At 51.8% G+C, this 10,430-nt stretch overlaps 1 long non-coding RNA gene across 3 annotated transcripts in view; it reads right to left on the bottom strand.

Moving 5' to 3' along the window:
* Positions 1-1,465: 1,465 nt before the first annotated feature.
* The window catches only part of LOC129204990 (uncharacterized), a 30,775-nt gene continuing 21,810 nt past the window's right edge, over positions 1,466-10,430 (bottom strand). For all 3 annotated transcript variants that reach the window (XR_008576556.1, XR_008576554.1, XR_008576553.1), the window contains exon 5: positions 1,466-5,274. This is a non-coding gene — a long non-coding RNA (uncharacterized LOC129204990). The remainder of the gene's footprint in view (positions 5,275-10,430) is intronic.

Genomic DNA, 10,430 nt, shown 5'->3' with positions numbered 1-10,430 from the left:
CCCATTTTAAGCATCCCTGAAGGGTACCTGCATCACACCAGCAGTGAAGTGCTGCTGGCAGCCAGAGCACGATTCCCCTGTCACCGGCTGCTGCGGGCTGTAACGGAGACCAAGGTCTTACCAGCATCCAAAAAGGCAACAAGCCTGGTGCCTACTTGATCACATGAGAACAACCAGAGTTAAACTACCATATCCACACACTTGGTGTTGTTCACACATGTGATGGCCTGTGGCAAGCCAGCGGCTGTGGAAGTGCAGCAGATGAGTGATGGGAGAGAAGAGCAGCGCTCCGGCCATGGCAGGACCGCAGCGGGAAGCACCGGGGTCGCAGCCTAAGCAAACCCGACAGCAAATGTGAGCGCGCACATAGGGGCAGTTCTTAGCAGAAGCCACAGTAACTGTTCATCATGAGCAGATTGTGACTGAGAGCATCCCCAACAGCAGACAGAAGACCGAAGCATCCCATTTGTCCCTGTGCCTTTCTCCTGCCTGCTCCTGCCCGCCCTGCCTGGCTGCACGGGGAGGAGGCACGCGTGGGGCTGACTTGCCCGCCCTGCCTCAGCCGGGCGTATTTAGAGTTTTCTCCCACGGTGCCCACTCGTTTCCCAGCCACTGCACACTGCATGATCAACCCCATGGCTGCTGTGGGGGTCAGAGCCCTGTGGGAGGAGGGTGCAGCTGAAGGGGCAGAGTGCTGAGTGTCCCCGGGGTGGCCATGCGTGGGGTTTGGAGGGGGGGATTGGAGGTGGGGAGCAGGTGGCGCGGTGCTGAGCTGCTCAGCTGTTGTGTGGCTGGAGAGAGACGGACGCAGCTGGGCGAGGGAAGGAAAGAGCTCAAGGTCTGGCAGCCTTTCTGCTTTACAGGTCTGGAGCCGGCGCAGAAGAAGTGGGGAGTGATCCAGCTGGGACGCGAGACCCTGCCACGGCCGTGCCGCTCGGAGCCCTGGGTGTTTACGCTCCCGCGAGGGGCTGTGCCCTGAAGCACCCTCGCAGGGGTGCGATGTGCACGCATGGGGGGCCGCGACAGCCTCACCCCGAGGCCCACGCTGCTTTGTGCCCGGGCGAGTACCCTGGCAGCAGCCCCCGCTGCGTGCCAGCAGGGGCCCTGGCAGCGCTCTCCGGGGCATACATTTATATCTGCTCATGCAAATAACCTGGAAGTGTCCCCCGGAGTGGGACAGCTGGTCCCCGGCAGCGTTTTTGTGTGCCCATGTAAGTACCCTGGCAATCTCTTTTGGGGCTCGCCAGCAGGGGCCCTGGCAGAGGCCAGGAGGCAGTGTCTCGGTGGTTGAAGCCATGCCAGCTGAAGCTTTCCAACAGCAAAGCTTTCTTCTGCCCCGAACAAAGAGCCAATGTGGCTAGCGTTATTGATCTGTTTCATGCCTTGCTGCTTTTAGCACGGCAGGAAAAGATCGAGAGGAGCTTTAATTTGTCCAAATGGTTTTAGACAAGGTTAATACAACTCATCGATAAATGCCACTTTTTATTAAGTTTTAATTACAATGTAATTTCAACAGGCTGGACATGCCTTGCCTCCTCAGCATAGCCGGTGGGGTTTTTGTTTAAGGTGTGTTTCCTTGAGCTTCAGTGATTAATTTCCATTGCGGACCTAGGAGCTGACAGGCTGCCAGAGAGCCCGACTGCCTCAGCGAATTCCCCTCGGCCCCGGTCCCCGTGCTGGCAATTACAGCTTTGTGTCAGCGCGGCGACTGGCGATGCACGCCAGGCTGGGACGGCGGCGGGAGGAGGTGGGCCAGTGGTTTCAGAGACATTAAGATGTCCACAGGCTAAATGCAGTTGTTGGATCTTCTCTCTTCACACTAATGGAGACGGTCCCTTCCAACGCGCTGCAGCCTCGCTGTGTCTCAGTGCCTGTGGCACAGCCCTCCGTATATTTTATTAAGCTTGTCCCTCCCACGTCCCTACCTTGATACATCTTCATCTTGGTCCTAGAAAAGCCTCCAGAAAGGGTCCTGGTAGCTGGTAGCCCCCTCTTCTGCTCAGGGACTGGTGAGGATGGCAGAAACGCTGAGCATTTCATCTTTCCTGTCATTTCCCAGAGGTAGGTTTTGAACGCCCGAGAGAGATGCAGGTGGGATCTGGTTCAGGTCCAACTCACAACAGGGTGAATATACAGAAACTACCAGAATCACCGGAGTCAGTTAGAAGTTCAGCTTGGCTTATAGTACTCCCCCTCCAGAGTGAAATCATGAATACTGTTTTAGCATAAGAAGGTGTGCGTGCGCGCGTATTGCTGCCGAGGCAGGGTTCCCTCCTATGCACCACACTGCTTTCTGTCCCCAGCACCATTTCAAACACAGTTTGCGAAAACACAGTTACTTTTACGCAGTTGGCAACTTCTCTATTCATTCCCTTTTTTGTTTTTTTCAGCAACCTTCCACATCCTTTCCACGTGAGCAAGATCTTTATAAGAGTGGAGAACTTCACTGCTGCAGAAGTCTCAGGGGTGACAAACCACTGCTTGTTTGTACCGCTACAAACCATCCCTCCTGCCACTGCCCTGTACCTTCCCGAAAAGCCGGGGAAGTGGCATTGGTGGTACCCAGCCTTTATCTCTGCAAAGGGTGCCTTACACAGGCGGGCAGGGAAACGAGAGCTCGGAGTTACAGAGAACTCACAGTGATGGAAAAGCAATGGCAGCCAGCCTTGAGTGGCATTTGCTGTCAGATCAAAAGCAAGAGGGCAAAAAAAGTCAGAGGCACAACTCGGTGAAACCACAGAACACAGATCCTACTGCATGGCTTGCCTCAGGTCGTATTAGGGCAGGGGTTGGTGGTGGTCAAGGAAGCAGAACAGAGGATTAGACTGCTGTACGAACACCAGTTGTAACACAGGCTTATCCCAACCAGGCGGAGAGCTTGGGATGTCTGGTAAGGGTCTTTTCCTCTAAAATGCCCGCTGCTATTAACATGGGCATTTGCGGTAGTGTGGTGCTTGAGCCTGGAGATTGGCAGCAGATTATATTCATCCCTGGCATCTATACCTGCCTTGAGAAGCATTACACAGTGTGGTAGCTAGTGTCAGGGCATTCGGCTCCCTGGCTCAGGGCTAACTTAGACAGTCGTGCAGGTAAGAGCTCTTTGAGAAGGCTCTGCTAAAAAGCCTCAGCGAGGGCCTGTCCTGCTGTTCACTTGTAAGCTGAGGGTCTTGCACTTGGTCCCCACCTGGGCTACCGCGCAGCTGTGTTGCAGCCATGCCTGTGCCATGTACCCTGTTTCTGTGGGCCTTGGCCTGTGGACTTCAGTCCCCGTCTTCACCTCGGATCTGGCTCATCATCACGGACTTGCCCAGCAATCCCAGGACACTTGGCTGAACCTGGTTACCATCACCAGACCTGTTCTTTTCTTGCCCGCGTCTTGTGGTTCTGTGCCTTTGCCAGTGTGGCCGCTGCCCCGTGCCTGCCTTGCAGTCACCCCAGCTCCAGGCTCACCTTCCCCCACAGAGCAGCCAAGTTGCTGCTTCCTCACAGCTGACGCGCTGATCGATGCCTACATTCCTGATGTTGCTTGTGATCTTGCCTTGGCTGTCACCAACAGAGTGAAACCAGTGGGAAATAGAGTTGTCCATCTGCAGAGGACGTATCGATCAGGCTGAATATAAAGGAAGCAGCTCTCATATTGTAATGCAAAACAGCGACGGGCAGCATTCCTGCACGTATGTGCCACATACCAAAATCTTAATTTGTGCTAGAGCCATGAGGGCTGTCTCTCAAACTGAAGAAGGCCATGGGAACGGGGAATTTTAGGCAGATAGTGATAATGGCTCCCCAGGGCTCCTAACATGTCACTCTGGAGGGGGCTATATGTGGAGCAGGATCTCAGGGCAAGCCAGAGGGATTCGTCCCTGCAGCCATACTTCCTCTCGTATCTGATTATCCAGGTTACACAGCGGACCTCGTAGCAGCACATTCCCATCCTGTCGCACAGTGTATTACTCACACAGGAGCCATTCTCAGAGCTGACAGTGAGGTTCAAGAGCCAAGGCTTGTTCGCCGGTGACTGAAAGAGCTATCTGTCAGATAGTGGCTTGAGCTATCTGTTCCCAGGGTGGGCTGAGAAGTGGTTGTATTCCCAGGACTACCAAAAGACATGGGCTGTTTGGCTTGAAGACCCTACAAGCCGTATCCTTGAAGCCTCTGTCTGTGCCTCACTTTGTGAGGTCAGTGATCATACTGCAGCTTGTTGCTTGAAGGGCTTGCAAAAGTGACACTTACTGTGTGCTTCACGCCTTTGTCACCCAGGTTGGGGTGGGGGCATTGAGGTCTTCTCTGCTTGCTGTGGGGATGCAGGTAGTGCTGTAGTGAAAGAGCATTTCTTGGGGCGATGCCGCGCTTTAGGCGAAGGTAAGATTGCACCTATCACTACCTGCAAGACAGGGTTGGGAGGTGCCAGGGGACAAGAGGCAAAGTGTTATGGGCTGGGCTGAAATGCCTCTGAAGAACAGGATGAACAAGTCTAGGCATGCCAGAAATGCCCTGAACTTTTTCTGTAATGATCCCAAGTGGCTGAGCTCTGCTGTTGAGTGTGTACCCTGGGCGAGTGACTGTTGTTGTGATGAGCACCCCTCACCTCGCTTTAAGCTCCGTTGCTCAGGTTGTGCTACAGTTGATAGCAATATAAATCCCCGCAGAGCACAACCCTGCCTGAGAAGCTGGGTAATGCTTGGGGGGAATGATGTTTTGCTGGCAGCGCTGCTAGCTCTAACTGGCTTGAGGCCAGCGTCTGCATTTGTGGTGACGGTGTATGGAGGTACCTGTAAAAGGAACGCAGCAGAAGCCTTGTTTTGACATCTCAAGGCTTTAATAAAGTTTGGAGGTTTGCCTAGGCAGGATAACGCTTGGCGATGAGACAGACACTTTTGGGGCGAGCAGTCAGGTTTATACTCAAATGCTCCTCACTACCGTTAATTTTGTAGTATAAACCCATTCTAAATGCTGACTTGCTTGCCTCATGCACAGGAGGAAAAGAAACCACATACAAGAGTGACCTCTGAGCAGCTGAAGGTTGGGTGCAGCTGCTGCTGTGCTCCCCAGGCTTTGCTATCCTCTCTCCCAAAGCGTTTCTGGAGCCTGAGAGTATAAGATAGAGCCATAGCTTTGGGATGCAGTGTAGTATCCCAAATGCATGTAGTGTCTTCAGGTGGGAGTTCTACGAGAGCTCCCACTAGAGAGAGGGAGAAACCATGGTGCTGTGCCACTGCAAGGCCTTGGACTTCTTACTGATCGGGCTTGAAGTCTGTGTGATGGTGCAGCAACCTGGGTAATGTAGAAACAGAGAAATGGAGAGACAGTGAGATGAGCAGATGGTTGACATGGAGACACAGGGTGTCCTGACAGAGATCACAGGGACACTCACAGCTGCAGAGTGACCAGGGATGAACTCAGATCCTCTGTATCAAGGTGTGATGGACTCCCAGGACAGAGGTGGGGGGATTAGGGCAGAGATGTGGTTTGCTTTAGGTTCCAGCTGGGGAATTCAGGTGGGTGGAGTAGGAGGCTGGGAGTAAGGGGGATGTTTAGATGGAATACAGCTTTTAGGAACAAAAATTTTGCCCTGCTTGCTCTAGTAGGGCCAACTCCTTCAAAACCAAGCTAATCCATGGGAGACACCACAGCCTGGTGATAGATATAGACACCCCAGGGCAGGCAGGAAACCTCATATGACTAATGCAAAAAGCAAGAAAACACTTCCCACAGTGTCACTGGGCTTCTTCCCTCCCTAAAGTCATTCCCTCGAGAGACTGGGTCAGGTACTCTTGCTAATCCAGGATGTTTTGTTTGCCTGGTTTGCTCTCATTTTTGCCCCTAGTAGGTAGGAGAGGGACAGAATACAAGAACACAAATAATAAACTAGAGGCTCTGCTAATATTCTCTGGGAGCCTTTGCAGAGAAAGCTCGGAGACAGCTTGGGACCTGCTCTGGATGGCACCGAGCCTCTTTCCCGAATACCCAGGGCTCTCAGCTCCTGCCCTGGGAGCCCTTGGCAGCCTGCTGTTTGCTCCCAGAGCAACTAATGCACACTGCTTTGCTTTGTTTTGTCCTTCCCCTTCCCAGCCCTCCGCTACAGGGTAACAGCAGCGGGGAACAACCCTAGGGGAGGGATTTTTGAAGGAAACCATGCAGTTTGACTTATTTATTTGCAAGCTCAGCTCAGCAGCATCCCAGCGTGCGTGCAGGCTGCTGCTGGCGATCGCCACGACTCCACTTGTTAGAGGGCGAGCGCCGATGAAGCTGTTGGGCTCCTGGAGCTACGAGCACTGCTCTTGTAAGCAAGATGGATTTGAATTTTTGCAGGTGTGCTGGGAATAGCCAAAAGCGCCTCGTCTCGGTTGCTGGTCAGAGGAATTCACGGCTATTATATTTGGGAGCCAGGCAATGATTACAAATCAATGACTCTACTCCCTGAGTGATTCATCGTTAACTTGGGAGTTTAGCTCTTTCCCTGGCTTTCCCCATTCCCAGCTCCAGTTCTTGTAGCATCTCAAGTGTCTTATTTATTTTAAATCATCAGAGAGCCACGGGCATAGCTGAGGAGGAGCGAAAGGACAGAGGGACGGAGGCATGGTTGGGCAGCTAAGGGGAGGGAGGGTTTCTGAATGGGGATGGAGCATCTTGAGGGTGAGCGGAGCTTGGCTGCAAGCTGGGGAGCAATGCTGCCGGCACGACCCACGGCAGACCCGTGTCTTCTCTGCTGCAGGGCTCCCACTGACTGCCTTGCTTGGCTGGTAAATGGCCCATATTTTTGCCTGGCTGGGCACAAAGTGGGGGGGGGGGGGTGGGGGGGGGGGGGAACAGGAGGCAAAAAAACCCAACCACCAACCTGTGCCCAGCCAGACCAAAGCAGAGGTTATTTAGCAGGCCAGTGGGGAGATTTTAATCATCCCAAACATCCTGGGCAAGTCTATTCTTAATAATAATTTATAGCACTTAGCACTTTTACACATTTGAAGCATTTCGCAGGCATTAACCGTGGGCTGGGACTGCTTCGGAGCAGGGACTGGCACTGCGGTCTCTCCCAGACCTAGCAGAGAGGTAGGGGTTCACGGAGGAGGCTTTCCACAGCCTGCCCTCATTCACTGCCCTCTCTGCCCATGTACTCCCAGCCCCTTGTCCCACCTCACAGTTTTCCTCTCATAACTAGAGTACGTCCCTTATGCAGACTTGCTTTGAAACTGCAGTCATCAAGCCGCTGGCCTGGGGAGCGTGGCTACTTCACCAGCAGATACAGTAAATAGTCACCACTGTCACGCAGGGCAGCTAGGTAGGGAATCTGTCCCATTTCACAAATGAGGCAGCTGGCACGGAAAGGAAAGCTAACTGATAGAGCTGGGAACGCATTTCCAGGCTCAAATCTGCTCTTCCTGGCTTTACAGTAATATTTTCAGAGCATGGCTTAGACTTCAGCATGTTCAGAGAGGTTAGGAAGCTAAAAGACACCCCAACCCTCTGTTCTATCAGAAATGCTCTTTGGTTTGGATTTGGCTTACGCAAGATGGGTTGCCTGCACAGGAAACACAGCTGGGTCTGCACCACCCCTGGGTCCAGCCTCTGCTGGGTTTATCATCATTGCATCTTTTGCAATCATCTGCATGTGCTGCAGGGCTTTAATCTGGGGCTGGGATCCACAGTGGCACACAGCAAGCTGATCCTCCATGCAGAGGCTGCAGCAGCAGATGGACTTTGCAGGATGCTGCAAAGCACTGTGTGATACACCCAGCTGAAATATGAAGTGAAAAATGCATGTCCACAAGCCAGATGCTGCTGCTGCCTCTGCAGTCCTTCCCCCTTCCAGCACCCCACTGTGGGGGACTGTGTCAACGCTCCCCTTTGCACCGCTGCTGCTGCAGGGGTGGGAGCAGACACCCAGCTGTGGTGGCAGCAGAGAAGATGCGGGAGGGAGAGGTGGGGAAACGTGCTGGAGGACACGGTAGCCGTCGCCTCCAAGAAGCTCAGAAGGTTTGAAAAAAAAAAACCAAACAACTGATTGGCATACGGAACTGAAACCGAACCAAGGGGAATTCACTGAGCGCACTAAGTGGTGTCCACCAGCTATTTAAAGCTTCTTATGCATCTGATGTGCAGCTGGGCATAAAGAAAGGGTGTGCCTGCAGCTTGCACAGACGTACCCATGACAGCTTTGAAATAGGGCTTTTGAACACTGCTAGGTACAGTTGCAGCAGCCAAGAGGTCAGCATGGGCTAGAAACCACCCAAGAAACCAGGGAATAGCTGGGGCATTTGTGGAGGGAGCTGGCATGACCAGTGCCCCTATCAGCCCTAGCTAAACAGCAAGCGGGACCGGAGCCAGAGAGTTTAAGATTATTTCAGGAGCCAGTCAAGACTGGACAGGAACTGCAATTACGGTCTCATAGACAGACACACAGAGCTATTACACAATGTCCAGCCAGGTTACCCACTTCTCAGCAAGAATTCAAACTAGCTAAGAGATGTGTCTGCGTGGAAATGACACCTATAACATTTCTTGTTGGTCCTTTATACAGGGCAAGTCTTCCTATACCATGCCTTGGTTCCCAGGGAGGTCTGAAGCAAGACCTGTGAATCCTTGCAGGCACTAGAGGAACCCAGATCCTCCCACAAGTGGGGCTCCTGGCTGGTGGCAACCATACTCTGCGTTGGGTTGTCCTGTGCTCCCTCCTTCCACCCTCCACATCCACACGTATCCTGCCTAAATGCAGCTATGGTCTCATTTCACCAGTGCTGGCCCCCCATGATTTTTGTTTTCAGAGCGTGGACTACATTTTAACAGAGAGCAAAGCATCTCAAACACCTTCTTATTTCCTAGCACAACCCTTGCAACATCTGTACAGCACTCTCCTGGCAATGGCTGTGATTGTTTACATGGAAAAGTCCCATTAAAGAAGTGTTTTAGCACTGGATTTTGGTTTTGTCTTTTAAACTCTATTTGATGGGAGGAACCAGTGCTGGAAATCTCTGAGGTGCTCTGGCAGGCATTTCCAAGACCCCTGCTTAGCTCTGAACTGCTATTTGAGGTCTTTCGCACAGCATTTTAACCCCTCTAGATGCTCCTCCCTAGGAACCTGTCTCTAGCACCCAATTGCTCACCGCAGAGATGGTTTTCTAACTGCTTAGCCTGAATTTGGTTTTACGGTCCTAACACCAGGCTTTACTATTTCAAGATAATTAGAGCAAATCCCTTCCTTCGCTTATATTGTTCCCTTGAAGGTATTTGTAGGCAGAATGCTTATCCTTGCTCAGCCATCCCTTTTCTACTCCATGCGCTTCCCTCTGCGGTCTCCCCCATACCTCCTTGGATTGCTTTCATCAACTGTGCAGACCATTGCATAGTTGGGTCGATCTTTCTGCTCCTCTGATCTCCCTTTGGCATCAGGAGCATCTCGGGACTCCAGAGAAACCCCATCCTGCTGAGGAGTGGGCAAGGGGCTGCAGCCACCCTCCAGACCCACTGCCCCAGCTGGGGCTCAGAGGGTATTTGGGGGATCCTGTCTGATCCCTGCATGGATGCTGGGACTAATCTTGATGACAGCAAAGGGTGAAGGGACCGGGAGAGGAGGGAAAGCTGGCGAGTGTCCAGCTGGGATATTCAGGGGGGCCTGTCCACACTGCTTTCAATCTGTTGCACTGGTGCCAGCTAATGAAATTTAACGTATTATTTGCCAGATTCTACTTTCTGTGCCTCAAAAATGGTCTTTGTGACTGCTGTGGGTTGTTTTCAATAGCTCTTGGCTTATGAGATCTTTTTCTTATTAAAAAAAATTAAAATCGTTAAAATTTTGATTAAATTAAACCAAATGGACTTTGTTCTCCACTGGAAGCTGTTTATGTAACATCTGCTTTAAATAACTTTAAAACTCAGTCCATTCAACTGTGCAAAATAAAATTGTAAAATTACAATATTTGTTGTGATTTTTTAATTTTTTTTTTTTTTTATTTTAAATCTGACCATACCCACCTCTACCTGATTTAGTCCCCAGGAACAGGTTTAGCCCTGTATGCCCACTGCAGCCCTGGAACAGCTGGCTGGATTGACATCTGCCTGGTTCGCACAGCCGGCAAAGACTGGGCAAAATCATTTAAAGCGACTTTTACAAATGACTGTTTTCTCGGATAAAAACCCATTAGTAAGTAGAGTTTGCGGTGTTGTTGGCATTAAATGCACAGTGTTCTACCTCAGATTAGATATCCAAGCTCACGTGTATTCCTAGGACAGCCTGAGCAGGGCTTAAGAGTTTCCCCACACCAGGAACACGTGCCTAGGTGTTTCTTCCAGGGTATTTAAAAGCTGCGTACACGTATCAGGGTACGCAGGAGGGCTGCACAGACAAGCCCTCGATTGCCTCGCAGGCAGGCAATGACGGGTTAAAGAGTCCACCTCTATTCTGTGCAGGAGCTGGAGGGGTTCCCATAGGTAAC

Source organism: Grus americana, chromosome 1 (genome assembly GCF_028858705.1).
Source record: "Grus americana isolate bGruAme1 chromosome 1, bGruAme1.mat, whole genome shotgun sequence".
Taxonomy (NCBI): domain Eukaryota; kingdom Metazoa; phylum Chordata; class Aves; order Gruiformes; family Gruidae; genus Grus; species Grus americana.
The sequence above is the reverse complement of the archived record's forward strand: the minus strand, read 5'-3'. Positions and strand labels throughout refer to the sequence as shown.